Source organism: Papio anubis, chromosome 6 (genome assembly GCF_008728515.1).
Source record: "Papio anubis isolate 15944 chromosome 6, Panubis1.0, whole genome shotgun sequence".
Taxonomy (NCBI): domain Eukaryota; kingdom Metazoa; phylum Chordata; class Mammalia; order Primates; family Cercopithecidae; genus Papio; species Papio anubis.
In genome coordinates, this window is record NC_044981.1 from 92,090,307 (window position 1) to 92,112,485 (window position 22,179).

The 22,179-nt window shown below is 39.6% G+C and overlaps 1 protein-coding gene and 1 long non-coding RNA gene across 5 annotated transcripts in view; one reads left to right on the forward strand and one right to left on the reverse strand.

Moving 5' to 3' along the window:
* The window catches only part of GPR63 (G protein-coupled receptor 63), a 107,239-nt gene that overhangs the window by 40,351 nt on the left and 44,709 nt on the right, over positions 1-22,179 (reverse strand). Inside the window, exon 1 of one of the 4 annotated variants that reach the window (XM_003897931.4) lies at positions 3,077-3,427. The exons of the other annotated variants lie outside the window; for them this stretch is intronic. The gene's annotated coding sequence lies outside the window, so the exon portion shown is untranslated. Of the gene's footprint in view, positions 1-3,076; positions 3,428-22,179 lie in introns of those variants that run through there. 4 annotated transcript variants of the gene reach the window in all.
* On the forward strand, positions 3,323-6,071 carry LOC116275456. Its single transcript, XR_004184566.1, has 2 exons — positions 3,323-3,391; positions 4,050-6,071. It is a non-coding gene; the product is annotated as an uncharacterized LOC116275456 (long non-coding RNA).

Genomic DNA, 22,179 nt, shown 5'->3' on the forward strand with positions numbered 1-22,179 from the left:
ACAGCTTGCTGTCGGCTTCGGAAACCATTTTTACAAGTATGGCATACTGCCTCAAGCCAACCAAATACTAAAGCATGTTGGGCTGCCCACACTTCAAATCATTTGGAATGTTCTCTTGTTTTATGGTTGCAAAAGTACCTATTTCGTGGATCATCTAGTTCAAATTAAGGGCACATCTAACCTTAAACAGAAAATTCCCAGGAAACTGAAACTATAACTGACCAGGATCACATCAGCTCTGAAGGTCCATGATCTCAGGCTCATAGTCAAACATGTCATATGTTATGTTTCGAAAGGTGAGGAAATACAACATAAACTCTGTGAAACTCATGTTTTCAAGTAAACACTAAGAATTCATCCTAAATATACATATGTCATAGTTGCAAAAAAAGGAAAAACTGCCACCTGCAACAAAGTAAAGGTCATTTGCAGCAAATATAAACACATTTCTGGTAAACAGCTAGCAAATTAAAGGAAAAAAAACAGTCTCATAGATTATTTCATTTCATTTCTAATTTTCATACATATGCTGAAATGTAGCAGCTTCAGCTGTGAAATGTGGTAACAAATATACCAAAGGTGAATGAAATAGTTTTGCTTGCAGTAACTGGAGCACTGTATTTATACATATTGTTTTTCCAAGCATTAATGGGTCCATCTCTCAAATCAAGCACTTAAGACATCATTTCACAAATTTGGAGTACCAGAACTTCCCCGAGGTTTGCCTCTCATGCCTTTGAGACATACTCTCTAAATCCCAGACCTATGAAGAATGTCGTAAAGGTTATTTTTGAAGTGTTAAAAAAAGAAAACACTATATTGACAAACTAAATTTTACCTAAAATTTGCCTACTGAAGCTTAAGAAATACCTGGTTCAATTATCCATTAGTGGGGCAATTCAATCCATTTGAATAGATAAATGTGGTTAGGATATGGCTCCCTGATCCAAGCCTTGTTAAGAGTTCAAGAACATATTGAAAATCAGTGCTTTTTAACTTAACTGATATTGACTAAAATGCTGAAAAGATGACAAGCCCTAGCAATAACCATTTTTAGCTGATCTTTTAGACCTGCTGTTCTTGGTGCACACGTATTATTAGATTCCTAAAATGGTTCTCGTGTTTTTTATATATTCAATAGTATATATAGATATGGTATATATAATTATACTATATATAGTATGGATACATAAATATAGGTATATGTGTGATATGGATATATACATATATAAATCCACGTGTGTGTATCATTTCCAAAAGACTCATTCACAAAACAATCATCCCAAATTAAATACACCATATACAAAATCTCAAGGTGCTCAAATAACTCTAGAAACTAAGTCACATCCACCTAAGAACACTAAATTCTTACTTTCTCGCTTGTAGTCCAGCAAACTTAAGGTAAAATAGTAACTACATCCGGGTTTTAGTTACATTTATTTTTCCTAAGCAAATTTTCTCCAAGAATGCTCGGTTTGCTGAAAATTTTCAGAAAATGCTTGAGATGGTGAGTTGTTTTCTTTTTTTTCAGTTTTGGTACTGGTATATTTACAGTAAAGTGACAAAATTGTACTTAGAGATGAGAAATCTATATCCCAAACAAAATTTGACAGTATTAATGGTTATTCTGGGACGATTTTCTTCGAAAACTTCCCACTGCAAACAATGTTTCCTACACTATCCCCTGTCTGCCTTGGTAGTATACTTTTCACACACAAAATTGTATGTAACGCATATACCAGAAATACTTCAAGGCACTCTTTTATTTAAGCTCCCACATTGTTTTTATTGTTCAAAATGATCTGCATGTTCATAATTGATGTAAAATCAATTATGTCACTAACATTTTGGCTATGCAACACTTTACAAAACATAGGGACTTTTCATCAGCACCTTTGATTTGTAGTTGGCAATGTGGTGAATAAGGCAAACAGGAATAGAGGTGTGGCAGAGACCTGGGGGTGTGAGAAAATGGGGCTTCCTTTACCCACAGGACATGTGGGGGAAAAAAAAAAAACTTAACCACGTCTGCGATAAATGTACTTTTACGTTAGGTTTCATCAAATGAAACACGTATTACATACCTCGTCCATAGATTAGAATGTCTGAAGCAGTATCAGCTTATGCAAGAAACATGAGGTTCTATCCATGATTCTTAGAAACACTACTCCTAGAACTGGTTGAAGGCTTCTTAATCCAACACATAATGAAAAACAAGCTCACCAACAAACAAAGAGAAATCCTATTTTAAAAACATATGGTTTAAACTTCATCCTACCTCACTAAAAACCTGCATGCTACTACAGGGATGCCTGTATTCCCTAAGTGTCGAGACTGAGTCTAAACATTTCATCAAAGACTAAATAATAAATGAAAATTTGGGCTAGCCCTGGGGGAAATTTTCATAAAGATATGTTGTTGGTTTTTTTTTTTTTCTTTTTAAGCACTCTGAGCCTCCACGAATATTTTATTATTAAAAAGAAGAATGTTTCCGAAAAGAGCAGAGGAGAGAAGACTGAAATCAGGGCGACGCTGAAAACCAGCCAACACACACAGCGCTGCAGAATGAACCACATGGAAGAGGGAACCTCTCGTTTAACTGCTGGAGCGCGAAGGGACCTTTCGCTCCCGCCAACAAGGTAAATTTCAGTGCTCAAGCAGCGAGACCACCGTATAAAAGTTCAAGTGGAGCCCATCTCCTTCCTCTTACTCCCAGCACTGAATTCTCGACCAGAACAGCCCAGCAGGGAAGGAGCCGGCGCGGGGTGCACCTCTGCAGGCGACCGTTTTCCTAGAAGGCCTAACCGCTCAGACGGGCAGGGGAGGGGGGCAGGCGGCCCGGGAGAAACCTAGTCCCTGCCGGGCCCCCACCGTGTGGCGCCCGCCGAAATAACTCCAGTCCAGCTGCAAAATTCCTCCCGAAAACCCAAGCTTCTCCGGCACAACTTCGGTCTCCCCAGCCTCATTTCCCCCCACGCACACTGCCAAACCGCTCGCCCTGCCCAGCGCGGCGGATGCAAGCGCTCCCCGCCCTGGGCGGCTACCTGTCCCGCGGGCCGGAGACCCCCAGCCTCACCTCAAGCGAAAAGCAGCGCGCGGGCGCCCGCGGAAGAGCCCAGGGTGCATGGCCCCATGTAGTCCCTCCCGGAACTTTCCTGACATAGCACTTCTCTCCTCCGCTGCAGAGAACAACGCTGCCAGGCGGAGGAGGAAGAAGGACGACGAGGAAGAGGTGGTGGCGGCTATAGAGGCGGCGGTGGCGGGAGCTGGAGCTGAAAGTGAGGAGCATCGCGGACGAGCGCCGCCGCCTCGCGAGCTACCGAGGGGTTCCCGCCCCCAGGGTAACCAACGCTCCCTCTTAAAGGCGCCGGCCCGGGTTTTAGACCGTGAGGTGAGTGGGAGGAGAGGAGAAAGAGGGAGGAGGCAAGTAAAGAGGGAGGAGGCAAGTAAAGAGGGAGGAGGCAAGTAGAGACTGAGAGATCCCGGGAGGCCACGCCCGAGCTGCCCTAGGGCGGATCGCCGGCCCCTTTCCGCCGCTCCCCGCCTTGACCCCCTCTATACTCAGCTCGCGTCGCTCCTCTACCTGGGCAAAGGCGTGGAGGGTACCGCAAGTGCGCCCGCCCGGCACTAAGGCAAGCTCGCCGTTGGCCAGCGCCCTGAACCCCGCGGCCCTCTCCTAGAGGGTCGCTCCGCCCCTAATCGCTGGCAGTCCTTTTAGGGTCCTGGTTTCCCGCTCCCACGGCCCCCAAAGTGCACCTCCAGTGGCGACTGCCCAGTGGAATTGCGTTCCCCGATGCTGCTTGCGTTTCTGCCTTGGTTATTCTTCCTCATTTCCAACACAATCATGAGGGTCTCACCTAGGCGCCCAGAAGACTGAAATAACTAAAAGCCAGCTGGGGCCCCTAGACCGACCCCTGAAGGTGTCCGTGATGTGTGGCAGGGGAGACTTGCCAGGTATCCTTCTTTCTCTGGTGCTCTGTTCTCTTCCAATGGCCAGTTGCCAGCTGGCCTCCCACTGGATTTCTAAAACGATTCACTTTCATCAACAGATGGGCTGTAAAGATGCCAAACAACTCAGGAAGACCCCCTAGAAAAAATATCTCCTTGAGACAGTGGGAAATGCTGCTTTCAGTGACAAGTGATATTTTCAGCTATTACCAACATATGTGATCATTACTGAGGCCACAGCCTCCGGTGGTGATGCCCAGGAGGCTCCCAGCATCAGCAGCTATCATCACCCTAGGAAGAGACCACAGCAGCAGTGGGCATGAGCAGCAGAGGGTTGCTACTATCCACGTACTTGTTTTTCTACCTCATGGTTCCAACCCTTGCTTCTTGGACCTATGGGTCTTCAGCATAGTGTTGTGCCGTTTGTACTCTGCACTATGTCTCCTGGCTCAGGAGGTGGGCAGGCAATTTGGAGTTAAGATCTAGCTTGGGTTCCAGAGCACCAGTCCTAGCACAAAGCTCAGAGAGTGGCATTTCTTCATTCACACAAAGGCACTTGCATGGGGCATCACTACCCTGAGACTGGACTAGAACATCTCAGTTCTTTGTCTCCTGCCACCTACAGCTGTGAAACAAGCACTTGTGTTGAACTTGAAGAAGAAGGCAAGAAGAGACTATGCAAAAGGTTGGAGAAACTTCTGTAACCAGATGGAGAGGAAATAAGCCCTGGGCTCTAGAAAAGCAGGAGACATGATCTTGCCTGCACCAAACTTTTAAGATGGAAAAAGAGATTATCAGTGAGAAAAAGTGAAGTCAGGATAGTTGGATGTGCCCGGCACACAACCCAAACTGAGTTAGCAAAACCTACAGCAAAGGGTATTGGAATTTATTGGCTCATATGTTTATAAATCTCACAAGTAGAACTGGCAAACACGCACACACAAACACACACACAAACATGTTCTTAGAAATCATTTTTTCTCCTTTAGATGCTCAAAAAGCGTCAGGACTCAATTTCTCTCCCTGTCATCATTGTGCTTTCATTGCACTGGTTTTATTTTCTCTAAACAGAGGGAAGACCTACATCTCCGGTCTTAACATCCAACCTCCTTAGCAATTAGTTGCATCAGAAAGAGAGCAAGCTGAAGAATGTTTCACCAGACCCATGTGGATCCTGCGCTCATCTCTGAACTAACCATTGTAACTATGGGATGGAATGCACACTGCCAGGCTGGGGTCATTTGCCTGTAGCTACAAAAAGGTCAAGGGAAATAGCTGTATGTACCCCTCATATATACCCAAACCACAGGGACTGAGTAGAAAGAAAAAGGTTTCCCAAAGGAAAATTAAAGTGTTGTTAATAAAGAAGGAAAGAGAATGTTGAGTAGATAAAGACTATAAATGCCCACTACAATCCCCATTCCCCAGTATACACACATCACCACCACTGTCACAAAGGGGACTGACAACCTCTCTGGCTCCTTTACCATAGTCTCAGGATCAGAAGAATGAGAATGCAGATGGTCATGGAGGTGCTAGTGATCGAGCCAACCAGCCACATCCTTTGGCCTCCAGAGCCACTGAAAAGATCCTAAGTGATTTTTGTGACATTTCACAAACTACCTGTAAACAAACAAACGATACATAAACCATAATTGTATTCAATTATTTTTGTCCCTAAATAATAACTCTGCCTCCATGTACCTCAAGCCCACATTCATTGTTAGGCGTTTTTTAGTTCTGCAATCAACTCAGTTTGATAAGAGCTCATAGAAATTCCCTCATACATATACACACACATACCATATGTATACACACACTGTATATATATACACACACACTGTATATATACACACACACATATATGTATATATATTCATTCAACTTAGGGGGGAAAAAGTGGCCTACAAATAATCACATTTCAGTATCCAAGTGCCAAAGAACCCAGCTACGTTTTTAAACTTCAGTAACTTTTTTTTTTCGGAGATAAAGACGTTGTCTTTATCTCTGAAAAGGTGTTTATATTTTGCCTACCAAAAAGTGACAAAAAGTTTCAGACGTTTTTTGTCTCATACAAGAACTTTTCTTTTACAGTAGTTGCTAATAAAAAAAACAGTTTTGTATTTTTTCTTCATTTGTGCATTTTATAGAAGTCCTCATATATCATAGAAAAATAGACTAATAAACTGGAAGAGACTTTAGAATAATAGAACATTTCAGAGCTGAAGAAATGAAAGCTCAGAGGTTGACTTGTGTAGGGTACATAGCTGTTTTTTAGTATCTGTGATGTGTCTAACACACATGTGCTTTTGTTAGACATTTCAAAGGATATAGAAGCAAAAACATAGAATGTAGTCACTGTCAAAGAGACATAACTATCTAAGATATAAGACAATTATAGAACATCACAATATATCATATAATTTAGTGTAAAAAATGTGTGATGATCTCTTATGTGTTAAAAATAGACATCAGAAAAGGAGACACCATGGACTGGAATAGTCTTGGAAACACTTTCTAGCGAGGAAGCAATTAGATGGTCTTTTTTAAATGCAGAGAAAAAAGGAAAGGTTTTTCCAAGCAAGAAAGCAAACAAAATGAGAAGGCATTGATGGGAAAAAGATCTTGCCACTTGCAGGAACAGAAATGAAACCTGTACTGTCATGGTTTAGAAGAGTGTTTCAAACTCCAAGTTATGAAGTCATGTTACTGGGTTTTGAGTATTATTATTATTATTTTTGTTTAATTAATTAATATTATACTTTAAGTTCTAGGGTACATGTGCACAACGTGGAGGTTTGTTACATATGTACACATGTGCCATGTTGGTGTGCTACACCCATTAACTTGTCATTTACATTAGGTATATCCCCTAATGCTATCCCTCCCCCCACCTCCACCCCATGACAGGCCCCGGTGTGTGTGATGTGCCCCATCCTGTGTCCACGTGTTCTCATTGTTCAGTTCCCACCTATGAGTGAGAACATACAGTGTTTGGTTTTCTATCCTTGTGATAGTTTGCAGAGGATGATGGTTTCTAGCTTCATCCATGTCCCTACAAAGGACATGAATTCATCCTTTTTTATGGCTGCATAGTATTCCATAGTGTATATGTGCCAAATTTTCTTAATCCAGTCTATCATTGATGGACATTTGGGTTGGTTCTAAGTCTTCGCTATTGTGAATAGTGCCGCAATAAACATATGTGTGCGTGTGTCTTTATAGCAGCATGATTTATAATCCTTTGGGTATGTACCCAGTAGTGGGCTGGCTGGGTCAAATGGTATTTATAGTTCTAGATCCTTGAGGAATTGCCACACTGTCTTCCACAATGGTTGACCTAGTTTACAGTCCCACCAACAATGTAAAAGTGTTCCTATTTCTCCACATCATCTCCAGCACCTCTTGTTTCTTGACTTTTTAATGATTGCCATTCTAACTGGTGTGAGATGGTATCTCATTGTGGTTTTGATTTGCATTTCTCTGATGGCCAGTGATGATGAGTATTTTTTCATGTGTCGGCTGCATAAATGTCTTCTTTTGAAAAGTGTCTGTTCATATAGTTTGGCCACTTTTTGATGGGGTTACTTGATTTTTTCTTGTAAATTTGTTTAAGTTCTTTGTAGATTCGGAATATTAGCCCTTTGTCAGATGGGTAGATTGCAAACATTTTCTCCCATTCTGTAGGTTTCCTGTTCACTCTGATGGAAGTTTCTTTTGCTGTGCAGAAGCTCTTTAGTTTAATTAGATCCCGTTTGTCAATTTTGGCTTTTGTTGTCATTGCTTTTGGTGTTTTAGACATGAAGTCCTTGCCCATGCCTATGTCCTGAATGGTATTGCCTAGGTATACTTCTAGGGTTTTTATGATTTTAGGTCTAACATTTAAGTCTTTAATCCATCTTGAATTAATTTTTGTATAAGGTGTTAGGAAGGGATCCATTTTCAGCTTTCTACATATGGCTAGCCAGTTTTACCAGCACCATTTATTAAACAGGGAATCCTTTCCCCATTTCTTGTTTTTCTGAGGTTTGTCAAAGATCAGATGGCTGTAGATGTGTGGTATTATTTCTGAGGACTCTGTTCTGTTCCATTGGTCTATATCTCTGTTATGGTACCAGTACCATGCTGTTTCAGTTACTGTAGCCTTGTAGTATAGTTTGGAGTCAGTAGCGTGATGCCTCCAGCTTTATTCCTTTGGCTTAGGATTGTCTTGGCAATGCGGGCTCTTTTTTGGTTCCATATGAACTTTAAAGTAGTTTTTTTCCAATTCTGTGAAGAAAGTCATTGGTAGCTTAATGGAGATAGCATTGAATCTATAAATTACCTTGGGGAGTATGGCCATTTTCACAATATTGATTCTTCCTATCCATGAGCAAGGAATGTTCTTCCATTTGTTGGTGTCCTCTTTCATTTCTTTGAGCAGTGGTTTGTAGTTCCTCTTGAAGAGGTCCTTCATGTCCGTTGTAAGTTGGAGTCCTAGGTATTTTATTCTCTTTGAAGCAATTGTGAATGGGAGTTCAATCATGATTTGGCTCTCTGTTTGTCTGTTATTGGTGTATAGGAATGCTTGTGATTTTTGCCCATTAATTTTGTATCCTGAGACTTTGCTGAAGTTGCTTATCCGCTTAAGGAGATTTTGGGCTGAGATGATGGGGTTTTCTAAATATACAATCATGTCATCTGCAAACAGGGACAATTTGACTTCTTCTTTTCCTAACTGAATACCCTTTATTTCTTTCTCTTGCCTGATTGCCCTAGCCAGAACTTCCAACAGTATGTTGAATAGGAGTGGTGCGAGAGGGCATCCCTGTCTTGTGCCAGTTTTCAAAGGGAATGCTTCCAGTTTTTGCCCATTCAGTATGATATTGGCTGTGGGTTTGTCATAAATAGCTCTTATTATTTTGAGATACGTCCCATCAATACCTAATTTATTGAGAGTTTTTAGCATGAAAGGCTGTTGAATTTTGTCAAAGGTCTTTTCTGCATCTGTTGAGATAATCATGTGATTTTTGTCTTTGGTTCTGTTTAAATGATGGATTACATTTATTGATTTGCATGTGTTGAACCAGCCTTGCATCCCAGGGATGAAGCTCACTTGATCATGGTGGATAAGCTTTTAGATGTGCTGCTGGATTCAGTTTGCCAGTATTTTATTGAGGATTTTTGCATAGATATTCATCAGGGATATTGATCTAAAATTCTCTTTTTTTTGTTGTGCCTCTGCCAGGCTTTGGTATCAGGATGATGCTGGCCTCAAATAACTAGTTAAGGGAGATTTCCTCTTTTTCTATTGATTGGAATAGTTTCAGAAGGAATGGTACCAGCTCCTCCTTGTACCTCTGGTAGAATTCGGCTGTGAATCTGTCTGGTCCTGAACTTTTTTTCGTTGGTAGGCTATTAATTATTGTCTCAATTTCAGAGCCTGTTATTGGTCTATTCAGGAATTCAAATTCCTCCTGGTTTAGTCTTGGGAGGGTGTATGTGTCCAGAAATTTATCCATTTCTTCTAGATTTTCTAGTTTATTTGTATAGAGGTGTTTATAGTATTCTCTGATGGTAGTTTGTATTTCTGTGGGATCGATGGTGGTATCCCCTTTATCATTTTTTATTGCATCTATTTGATTCTTCTCTCTTTTCTTTATTAGTCTTGCTAGCGGTCTATCAATTTTGTTGATCTTTTCAAAAAATCAACTCCTGGATACATTGATTTTTTGAAGGGATTTGTGTCTCTATCTCCTTCAGTTCTGCTCTCGTCTTAGTTATTTCTTGCCTTCTGCTAGCTTTTGAATGTGTTTGCTCTTGCTTCTCTAGTTCTTTTAATTGTGATGTTAGAGTGTCAATTTTAGATCTTTCTTGCTTTCTCTTGGGGCATTTAGTGCTGTAAATTTCCCTCTACACACTGCTTTAAATGTGTCCCAGAGATTCTGGTATGTTGTATCTTTGTTCTCATTGGTTTCAAAGAACATCTTTATTTCTGCCTTCATTTCATTATGTACCCAGCAGTCATTCAGAAGCAGGTTGTTCAGTTTCCGTGTAGTTGAGCGGTTTTGAGTGAGTTTCTTAATCCTGAGTTCTAGTTTGATTGTCCTGTGGTCTGAGAGACAGTTTGTTATAATTTCTGTTCTTGTACATCTGCTGAGGAGTGTTTTACTTCCAACTATGTGGTCAATTTTTGAATAAGTGTGATGTGGTGCTGAGAAGAATGTATATTCTGTTGTTTTGGGGTGGAGAGTTCTGTACATGTCTATTAGGTCCTCTTGGTGCAGAGCTGAGTTCAATTCCTGGATATCCTTGTTAACTTTCTGTCTCGATCTGTCTAATGTTGACAGTGGGGTGTTGAAGTCTCCCATTATTATTGTATGGGAGTCTAAGTCTCTTTGTAGGTCTCTAAGGACTTGCTTTATGAATCTGGGTGCTCCTGTATTGGGTGCATATATATTTAGGATAGTTAGCTCTTCTTGTTGAATTGATTCCTTTACCATTATGTAATGGCCTTCTTTGTCTCTTTTGATCTTTGTTGGTTTAAAGTCTTGTTTATCAGAGACTAGGATTGCAACCGCTGCTTTTTTTTTGTTTTGTTTTCTATTTGCTTGGTAGATCTTCCTCCATCCCTTTATTTTGAGCCTATATGTGTCTCTGCATGTGAGATGGGTCTTCTAAATACAGTACACTCATGGGTCTTGACTCTTTAACCAATTTGCCAAACAGTGTCTTTTAATTGGAGCATTTAGCCCATTTACATTTAAGGTTAATATTGTTATATGTGAATTTGATCCTGTCATTATGATGTTAGCTGGTTATTTTGCTCCTTAGTTGATGCAGTTTCTTCCTAGCATTGATGGTCTTTACAGTTTGGCATGTTTTTGCAGTGGCTGGTACCGGTTGTTCCTTTCCATGTTTAGTGCTTCCTTCAGGCACTCTTGTAAGGCAGGCCTGGTGGCGACAAAATCTCTCAGCATTTGCTTGTCTGTAAAGGATTTTATTTCTCCTTCACTTACGAAGCTTAGTTTGACGGATATGAAATTCTGGGTTGAAAATTCTTTTCTTTAAGAATGTTGAATATTGGCCCCCACTCTCTTCTGGCTTGGAGAGTTTCTGCTGAGAGATCCGCTGTTAGTCTGATGGGCTTCCCTTTGTGGATAACCTGACCTTTCTCTCTGGCTGCCCTTAACATTTTTTCCTTCATTTCAACTTTGGTGAATCTGACAATTATGTGTCTTGGAGTTGCTCTTCTTGAGGAATGTCTTTGTGGTGGTCTCCGTATTTCCTGAATTTGAATGTTGGCCTGCCTTGCTAGGTTTGGGAAGTTCTCCTAGATAATATCCTGAAGAGTGTTTTCCAACTTGGTTCCTTTTTCCACGTCACTTTCAGGCACACCAATCAGACGTAGATTTGGTCTTTTCACATAGTCCCATATTTCTTGGAGGCTTTGTTCATTTCTTTTTACTCTTTTTTCTCTAAACTTATCACTTCATTTCATTCATTTGATCTTCAGTCACTGATACCCTTTCTTCCAGTTGATCGAATCGGCTACTGAAGCTTGTGTGTACGTCACATAGTTCTCGTGCCATTATTTTCATCTCCATTAGGTCATTTAAGGTCTTCTCTATGCTGGTTATTCTAGTTAGTCATTTGTCTAATCTTTTTTCAAGGTTGTTAGTTTCTTTGCAATGGGTTCGAACATCCTCCTTTAGCTCTGAGAAGTTTGATCGACTGAAGCCTTCTCTCAACTCGTCAAAGTCATTTTCTGTCCAGCTTTGTTCCGTTGCTGGTGAGGAGCTGCGTTCCTTTGGAGGAGAAGAGGCACTCTGATTTTTAGAATTTTCAGCTTTTCTGCTCTGGTTTCTCCCCACCTTTGTGGTTTTATCTACCTTTGGTCTTTGATGATGGTAATGTACAGATGGGGTTTTGGTGTGAATGTCCTTTCTGTTTGTTAGTTTTCCTTCTAACAGTCAGGACCCTGAGCTACAGGTCTGTTGGAGTTTGCTGGAGGTCCACTCCAGATCCTGTTCGCCTAAGTATCACCAGCGGAGGCTGCCGAACAGCGAATATTGCAGAACAGCAAATGTTGCTGCCTGAATATTCCTCTGGAAGCTTTGTCTCACAGGGACACCCGGCTGTGTGAGATGTCAGTCAGCCTGTACTGGGAGATGCCTCCCAGCTAGGCTACTCGGGGGTCAGGGACCCGCCTGAGGAGGCAGTCTGTCCGTTCTCAGATCTCAAACTCTGTGCTGCGAGAACCACTACTCTCTTCAAAGCTCAGTTGGAAATGCAGAAATCACCCATTTTCTGTGTCGCTCACGCTGGGAGCTGTAGACTGGAGCTCTTCCTATTCAGCCATCTTAGAACCTCCTTTCTAGCACTAGTATTATTTTAATTAAACAAAATAATATATCAGCATGCATCATACTTAATAAGTATTATTTGTTAAACTTGTGTTTCATTATCATGCATGTTCTGAGTTATGACATGAATTCAATGTCTTACTTTGGTTAATGTTCACAGTAAGCTCAAAAGCCTCTGGTTCTAAAGCTAAATAGATGGTGTGAAACTGTTTTGAGGCAAGACATTGAGCAAATAACATCTCTCCAAGCATCAATTTCTTTATGTGCAAGACATTTTCTGCACAGTCCTCTTCACACAGTAAGATTTGTAAATGCTATGTCTTATTGACTAGATTTGGTATTTTCAACCCTTACTGCACATTAGAATCACCTGAGAGGTTATTTTTTAAAAATACCAAAGCCTGGAGTGCATCCTCAGAGACCCAGATTCAATTTTGGGGTTGACTGTGGGCATCAGTGAGATTAAAAGCTGCCCAAGTGATTCCAATGTACAATCATGGCTGAGAACCCCTGGGTTGGACCCATAGAACACATCTAGCACCTGAGGAGTGTGTCTCTTTGTTCAGTGAGTAAATTGACTTTCATAAGTTACATTTTTGTTTCTTCCTATAGATAGCATGCCAGATAGTCGGCAGAATTCTAACTAATTTCTAATCTGCCTTTGCCCCTGAAAAATCTTCAACTGTGGTGCAAACTGCTCATAGTTCATCTCAGTCAGTAACACAGCATGAATCCTGAGTCATAATCTCTCATGTGTCTCTCCACATGTACATTTTATGGTCAGTTATCAGCATACAGTCATTTCTGGAGGTGTTAAAAGGCAGTAAAAATACCACCAAAAACTCCCTAAGGTAAAGGAGAAAGACTAGAAGAGGCATTAGAAATCCATAAGCTGAATAATTAGCAAATGACTCATTAAATTCCAGCTATTTTCATCCTAACTTTTAAAAGTGTAGTTTCTAAACATAGTAATTAGTGATGTGCTTTTTGTAATTTTACATTCAGTAATCCCTCTTAAGTGTTCATAACTTATAAACTTTTTCCCCCTATTAAGTCAATCCCTTTGAGTATGAAAGAGTAAACATTTTCAAATATAACTTGTCCAAGAAATTCAGAATCCAGACCACTAGTATTTTGACTGATTGTTTTGTCTGTGTAAATCCAGACTTTTCTGAACTATGGCTAGAGAAAGATAATAAAGGTAGTATAAATTTAAATTCCCCCAAAGAGACATAGCAATGAAGATTGAGGGGAGAAAACACTATAAACTACAAGTCTGATAAGCAGATACCATGTACTTCATGATATGACAAGAACTGAAGAACCTGGAACCACTGAGAGGTTTTATTGCCTAAGCAATGGAATCTGAGTCTAATCAAGCCTCTAGACCTAACAGGAAATACAGGGGACAGAGGATCAAGTTAGAAATCATCTGAAGGAAGCAATCCATCAAATCCAGAATGTCAAACATTCAATAAGCAAAATGACCTGATTTCCATATGGAATCAATGACATGAAAAAACAGGGGTCAGACTATAAAAGAGTAAAAGAGATTTAAGGATCATAATTAAATGCAACGTGTGAACTCTATGTCCTGTTTGACACAAACAACCTGTGAAGATAACCCTTGAAATAATCAGGGAAATCAGATTATTGACTGAGTATTAGATACTGTAAATGAATTATTGTTAATTTTGTTAGATGTGGTAATGGCATGACAGTTATGTATAAAACAAATATGTCATCAGGGTGTAGATTGAAGACTTTTATAATCCTCCAAAAATAATGTAAGGAGAAACAGGTGAAAAAATGACTAATAATTTTTGAAGCTGGTGGATGGAGATTTATTACCTTATACTTATTATTATTGAGTATAATTTGGAAAGCTCCATAATGAAAATTTTTAAAATTTCTATTTGATGTTGAGCTAACCTGTTATTCAAATCTTTCTCTAGGTGTTGCTAATAGAACAGTGATAAACATGTGGGTCTAGGCCTGGTTGATGTCAAGTATCCTGAGAAACAAGCTTTAAGTTTCAGAACTCTTTCATTATAATATTTTTGGCCAATATTTACTGGTTACATTCAAACATCTTTCAACTCACTGTACACTGTTAGAGGACAAGGCTCTGTACACTTGTTAGAGGACAAGGCTCTAATGCCAGTCTCTTTGCTAAGGGAACCCTCAGTGGCATAGGATTGGGCCAAGAGAGTGACCAGTGAGGGACTCTGTAAGGAGCGCACACTCCATCCCACACAGCTGCCTCTCTGCACTGCAGTTGCTTACTCTCCAAGTATCTCTGGGCTCCCATCTTTCTCAGGTGGCTGGTATCCAGTGACTAGCTCTGGCTGCCTCCACCTTGGGATGTCCATGGCGAAGTCTGTGGTTAAGTTCATAGGGACTAACTGGTTGATGTTTCTGTTCTTTTTGTAAGCCTTAGTAGAGACATGGTCTCTTGGCCAAAAACCTTTCCCTCATCCTGCTACATCGCACTATTTTCTACCCCTCAAAGAAGACACACAAGTGTGTACGTGCACACGCACTCCCTTGCACACACACTCCAAGAAAACACTGCAGTGGTAAATAGGATCCAGGAGGCCAAGACCAATGAAGGAAGACAGAGAGCAGCCATTCAGCCTGCTTTTAGTCCATGCCTTAGTCTGTTGTTTTTCCAACACTGGTATCTGAACCATTATTGGCACATGATTAAATTTTAGGGTAGGGTAACTTTTAATATGTCTATTTAATTTATCAGGAATTAGAAAAATAACATATCAATCTTATTTCATGGATATTACTTCATAGGATGACGCTAGATTTTTTTTTTAATGAGTTCATTTTTGGCTGGGAGCATTGGCTCATGCCTATAATCCCAACATTTTAGGAGGCCAAGGCAGGAGATCACTTGAGGCCAGGAGTTTGAGACCAGGCTGAGCAACATAATGAGACTCTGTCTCTACTGAAAAGTAATTAATTCAAATGAGTCAATTTAATAAAAATGTTAAGTTTATAAAAGTGCAGCTATTTTGAGGATATGCAAAATTCAAGAAGGTTTTTATATATAACTGAGGGTTTTGAAACTCTGCTTTTATCTACAGAAGCAGAAGGAGTCTTCATAGCTCACACACTGCCAGCCCAATTCTGAAGGGGCTTAACTAGAAAGGCAAGATAGTTAAGTGAACGCTTTGGCATATAAAAATCACAAATTATACTTCTAGTTCCACCATGACATAGGGAACTTCCATTCCTTCTTGAGAAAAATTCTGGTGGTGGTTGTTCAGCTAATCATCCCTTTTCTCTCCCTCAACCGTTTCTCATACAAGTTAGAAACAGTTCTTTATTTTTCCCTTCCTCTAGTGGGCATTGTTATTATCATTTTGACTTACCAAAACAGGGATTCCCAAATTAATTTTTTATGTTTCATAATTTTATTCTCTTTTCTTTCTTTCTCTATGTGGCTAATACCTTTAGTCCTCTCTTATAGGCAGTCCTTTCTGCTGGTCTCTGCCTTGCTGTAACCATGCATGCCTTTCTTAAAGTTGCAGATGGCTTCTCACTGTCCTGCAGGTACTGTACATGATGATCCTGTAAAGAAGCCTACCTGATTTGCGAAAAAGAATTACACATTAACTCCTTGTGGCTTCCCTTGACTGGCTATGCTATAATCTCAGAGCTTGAAGACCGGTTCTTTGAATCAACTCAGTCAGACAAAAATAAAGAAGAAAAAGTAAAGAATAATGAACAAAACCTCCAAAAAATGATATTATGTAAAGAGACTGAATTTATGACTCATTGTTATTCCTGAAAGGGCAAATAAGCAAGCAACTTGGAAATACATAATAGAGGATATTGTCCACAAAAATTTCCCCAACCTTGCTAGAGAGCCCAACATTCAAAATCACAAAATGCAGAGAACCCCTGAGAGATACTATATAAGATTACCATCCCTAAGACATATAATCATCAGATTTCCCAAGGTCAACATGAAAGAAAAAATATTACAGGCAGCAGAGAAGAGGCTGCTCACCTACGAAGAGAACCCCAATAGGCCAACAGCAGATCTTTCAGCAGAAACCCTATAAGCCAGAAGAGATTGGAGGCCTATATTCAGCATTCTTTAAAAAAAAAAAAAAAAAAGAATTCCAACCAAGAATTTTATGTCCAGCCAAACTAAGTTTCATAAGCAAAGGAAAAATAAGATCCTCTTCAGACAAGCAAATGCTACAGGAATTTACCACCAGACCTGCCCTACAAGAGGTCCTTAAGGGAGTGCTAAATATGGAAATAAAAGACCATTACCAGCCACCACAAAAACATACTTAAGTACATAGACCACTGACACTATAAAGCAACTACACAGTGAATTCTGCATAATAACCAGCTAACATCACGATAACAAGATCAAATCCATACATATCAGTATCAACCTTGGATGTAAATGGGCTAAAGGCCCAAATAAAAAGGTTCAGAGTGGCAAGTTGGATAAAGAAGCAAGATCTAACTGTATGTGGTCTTCAAGAGACCTATCTCACATGCAGTGACACCCATAGACTCAAAGTAAAGGGATGGAGAAAAATCTCCCAAGCAAACAGAAAACAGTAAAAGCAGGGGTTACTATTCTAATTTTGGAAAAAAAACAGGCTTTAAATCAACAACAATCAAAAAAGACCAAGAAGGGCATTGCATAATGCTACAGGGTTCAATTCAACAAGAAAATGTAACTATCTTGTTGTTATAAATATATATGCACCCAACCACAGGAGCACTCAGATTTATAAAGCGTGTTCTTAGAGACCTATGAAAAAACTTAGATAACTACACAGTAATAGTGGGAGACTTCAACACCCCACTGACAGCATTAGATCATCAAGGTAGAAAATTAACAAAGATATTTAGGACTTGAACTTGACACTTGACCAAATAAACCTAACAGACATCTACAGAACTATCCACCCAAAAACAACAGAATATATCTTCTACTCATGTGCACATGGCACATACTCAAATCAACCACACAATTAGCCATAAAAGAATTCTTGACAAATTCAAAAAAACCAAAATCATACCAACTGCTCTCTTGGACCACAGCACTATAAAAATAGAATCAATACTAAGAAAATAACTCAAAACCATACAATTGCATGGAAATTAAACAACCTGCTCCTGAATTACTTTTGGGTAAACAAGAAAATTAAAGCAGAAATCAATAAATTCTTTGAAACTAATAAAAACAAATACCAGAGTCTCAGGGACACAACTAAAGCAGTGTTAACAGAAAAGTCTGTAGTACTAAAGGCCCACATTAAAAACATGGAAAAATCTCAAATTGACAATCTAACATTCCACCTAAAGGAACTAGAAAAACAAGAGCAAACCAACCCCAAAGCTAGCAGAAGACAAGAAATAACCAAAAATAGAGCTAAACTGAATGAAATATAGAGATGTGAAAAACATTCAAAAGATCAATGAAAGTAGAGATTTGTTCTTGGAAAGAATACATAAGATTGATAGACTGCTAGCTAGACCAGTAAAGAAAAAAGATCCAAACAAACACAATGAGAAATGACAAAGGGGACATTACCACTGACCCCACAGAAATACAGAAAGCTCTCAAAGACTGTTACAAACACCTCTATGTAAAAAAAAAGAAAAAAAAAAAAACTTAAAAAACCTACAAGAAATTGATAGATTTCTGGAAAGATATAACTGCCCAAGATTGAACCAGGAAGAAACTGAAACCCTGAACAGACCAATAACAAGATCTGACAAGAATTTGTATTTCTGGTTGGTAGTAATAAAAAGCCTACCCTACCAACCAGAAAAAGCCCAGGACCAGGGAGATTCACAGCCAAATTCTACCAGCTATATGAAGAGCTGGTACAATTCCTACTGAAATTATTCCAAAATATTGAGGAAGAGGGACTCCTCTCTAACTCATTCTATGAAGCCAACATCATCCCGATACCAAAACCTGGTAGAAACACACACACAAAAAAGAAAATTTCATTCAATATTCTTGATAAGTATAGATGCAAAAATCCTCAACAAAATACTAGCAAACCAAATCTAGCACCACAACAAAAAGTTAATCCACCACAATCCAAGTAGGCTTTATCCCTGGTATGCAAGGTTGGTTCAACATATGCAAATCAATAAGTGTGATTTATCATGTAAAGAAAACTAAAAGCAAAAACTACGTGATCATCTCAATAGATGCAGAAAAGGGTTTCAATAACATTCAACATTCCTTCATGTTAAAAACCCTCAACAAGCTAGGCATTGAAGGAACATACCTCAAAATAAAAATAACCATCTATGACAAACCCACACCCAACATCATACTGAATGGGCAAAAGCTGGAAGCATTCCCCTTGAGAACTGGAACAAGACAAGGATGCCCACTCTCACCACTCCTATTCAACAGAATACTTGAAGTCCTAGCCAGAGCAGTCAGGCAACAGAAAGAAATAAAAGGTATCTAAATAGGAAGAAAAGAAGTCTCCATTTGCAAATTGATATGATTATATATCTAGTAAACCCCACATGGTCTCTGCCCAAAATCTCCTAGATCTGATAAACAACTTCAGCAGTTTCAGGATGCAAAATCAATGTACAAAAATCAGTAGCATTTCTATACACCAACAATGCCCAAGCTGATAGCCAAATCAAGAATGCAATCCCATTCACGTGAACCACAAAAAGAATAAAACACCTAGGAATACAGCTAACCAGGGAGGTGAAAGATCTCTACAATGAGAATTTAAAAACACTGCTGAAAGAAATCAGAGACAACAAACAAATGGAAAAACATTCCATGCTCATGGATAGGAAGAGTCAATATCGTAAAAATGGCCATACTTCTCAAAGCAATTTATGCTATTTCTATCAAACTACCAATAACATTTTGCACAGAATTAGAAAAAAATTACTCTAAAATTCATATGGAACCATAAAAGGGCCTGAATAGCCAAAGCAATCCTAAGCAAAAGGAACAAAGCTGGAGGCATCACATTACATGACTTTATACTACAAAGCTACAGTAACCAAAACAGCATGGTACTGGTAGAAAAACAGACATTAGACCAATGGAACAGAATAGAGAGGCCAGAAATAATGCCACACACCTAAGACATCTGATCTTTGACAAAGCTGACCAAAAAAAAATTGGAAAAAAAAAAAAAAAGCCCTTATTCAATAAATGGTGCTGGGATAACTAGCTAACTACATGCAGAAGATTGCCACTGGACCCCTTCCTTACACTATATACAAACATCAACTCAACATGGCTTAAAGACTTACATGTAAAACTTAAAACTATAGAAACTCTAGAAGATAGCCTAGGAAATACCATTCTCAACATAGGTCCTGGCAAACATTTCATGTCAAAGACGGGCCAAATGCAATTGGAACAAAAGCAAAAACTGACAAATGGGACCTAATTAAATTAAAGTGCTTCTGCACAGAAAAAGAAGCTATCAACATAGTAAATAGACAACCTGTAGAATGGGAGAAAATATTTTCAAACTATGCATCCCACAAAGGTCTAATATCCACAATCTGTAAGAAACTTAAAGTAACAAGCAAAAAAACAACCCCATTAAAATGTGGGCAAAGGACATGAACAGACATGAACACCTTTCAAAAGAAGACATGCATGCGACCAAGAAGCATATGAAAAAAGGTGGCTGGGCACGGTGGCTCATGCCTATAATCCTAGCACTGTGGGAGGCTGAGGCGGATGGAATGCTTGAGCTCAGAAGTTTATGACCAGCCTGGGCAACATGATGAAAGTCCATCTCTAGAAAAAAAATACAAAAAGTAGCTGGGGACTGGGTGCGGTGACTCACGCCTGTAATTCTAACACTTTGGGAGGCCGAGGCGGGTGTATTGCCTGAGCTCAGGGATTGGAGACCAGCCTGGGCGACACAGTGAAACCCCGTCTCTACTAAAAATACAAAAAATTATCATGCGCCTGTAATCCCAGCTACACGGGAGGCTGAGGTAGGAGAATTGCTAGAACCCAGGAGGCGGAGGTTGCAGTGAGCCTGAGCGGAGATTGTGCCACTGCACTCCAGCCTGGGCGACAGAGTGATATTCAGTGTCTTAAAAAAAAAAAAAAAAAGTTTAGCTGGGCATGGTGGTGCATGCCTGTAGTCCTAGCTAGTCTGGAGGCTGAAGTGGAAGGATCAGCTGAGACCAGGAAGCAGAGGTTGCAGTGAGCCAAAATCATGTCGCTGCACTGTAGCCTGGGTGACAGAGCCAGTTCCTATATAAAAAATATATAAATAAATAGTATAAAAAGAAAACATGCTCGACATCACTAATTATTGGAGAAATACAAATCAAAACTACAATGAGGTACCATGTTATACTAGTCAGAATGGCTGTTACTAAAAAGTCAGAAAATTTACAGATCCTAGTGAGGCTGCAGGGGAAAGGGAATGCTTATTCACTGCTGCTGGTAATGTAAATTAGTTCAGCCACTGTGGAAAGCCGTTTGGTTATTTCTCAAAGAACTTAAGACAGAGAAATCTCGTTATTGAATATATACCCAAAGAAATATAAATCATTCTACCATAAAGACATATGCACGTGTGTGTTCATCACAGCACTATTCATGATAGCAAAGACATGGAATCAATCTAAATGCCCATCAACAGTAGACTGGATATAGAAAAGGTGGTGTATATAAACCATGGAATACTATGAAAAAGAATGAGATCATGTTCTTTGCAGCAACCATGGATGAAGCTGGAGGCCATATCCTAAGCAAACTAACACAGGAACAGAAAATCAAATACCACATTGTTTTCACTTATAAGTGGGAGGTAAACATTGAGTATACATGGGCACAAAGTAGGGAACAATAGCCACTGGGACCTACTTCAGGGTTGAGGTTGGGAGGAGGGTGAAGATCGGAAAACTACCTGTCAGGTATCATGCTTATCACCTGTGTGATGAAATAATCTGCACACCAAACTCCCATGACATTCAATTAGCATATGAAACAAACCTGCATGTGTACCCCTGAATCTAAAATAAAAGGTTTTTTTTTTTTTTAACAGATCGAAACTAAAAGTTCTTCTTAGGTTTTTCTCTGGATACATTATACGTATCTTTTCTTTTTGAAGTAGAGCCTTATAGCTTTGAAAAGTAACTTTAAAGCCAGATCTACTTACTTTCATCTACCCCAACCTCTCCACTATCAACAAGCAGAATCTTGGTGAGGTAAGTTTTAGAATTAAACGGTAATTTTTCTTTTTCATATATTTTCTTTTCATATATTCAGGGCTAAGCACCACTGGAATTCAGCGGTCAAAACTCCTGCCTTCAGGAGCTTACTTTCAGATATACACAAAATAAATAAGTAAAATATATGGTACATTGGGGGATGAAAATTACTGTGAAGAAAAAGAAAGTAGGGAAAAGAGAGCAAGAATTTTGGAGGAGAATTTAACAATAAAATCACCAGACTCATCAGGGAAATGCATTTCTGGGGAAAAGTGCCCCAGGCAGGAGGAACAGCAAAGACAAAAGCCTCTGGGCTGTGAGCCTGGAATAAAGAACAGCAGAGAGACCCGTGTGGCTGGAGAAAGGGGAAGAGGAGTAGATGAGGGCAATGTTTCTTAAAGTGAGTTCCAATGGAACCTTATTCCTGTTCTTACTTTGGGAAATGATGTACTCTGTTGCCCTTGGAGAATTACAATATCATTCGCACATTAAATGTTCTAAGAAATCCTGCCAAAGGCAACCTATTTGATGTTTATATCCCAACATTTCCCAGTTTTTCCTGACCACAAATCTCTTATGCACAGATCACCTGTTTTTTGGAATACACCGTTTGAGAAAGATGCTTCTGGCTTATGAAATCTTAGAAGGGAATACA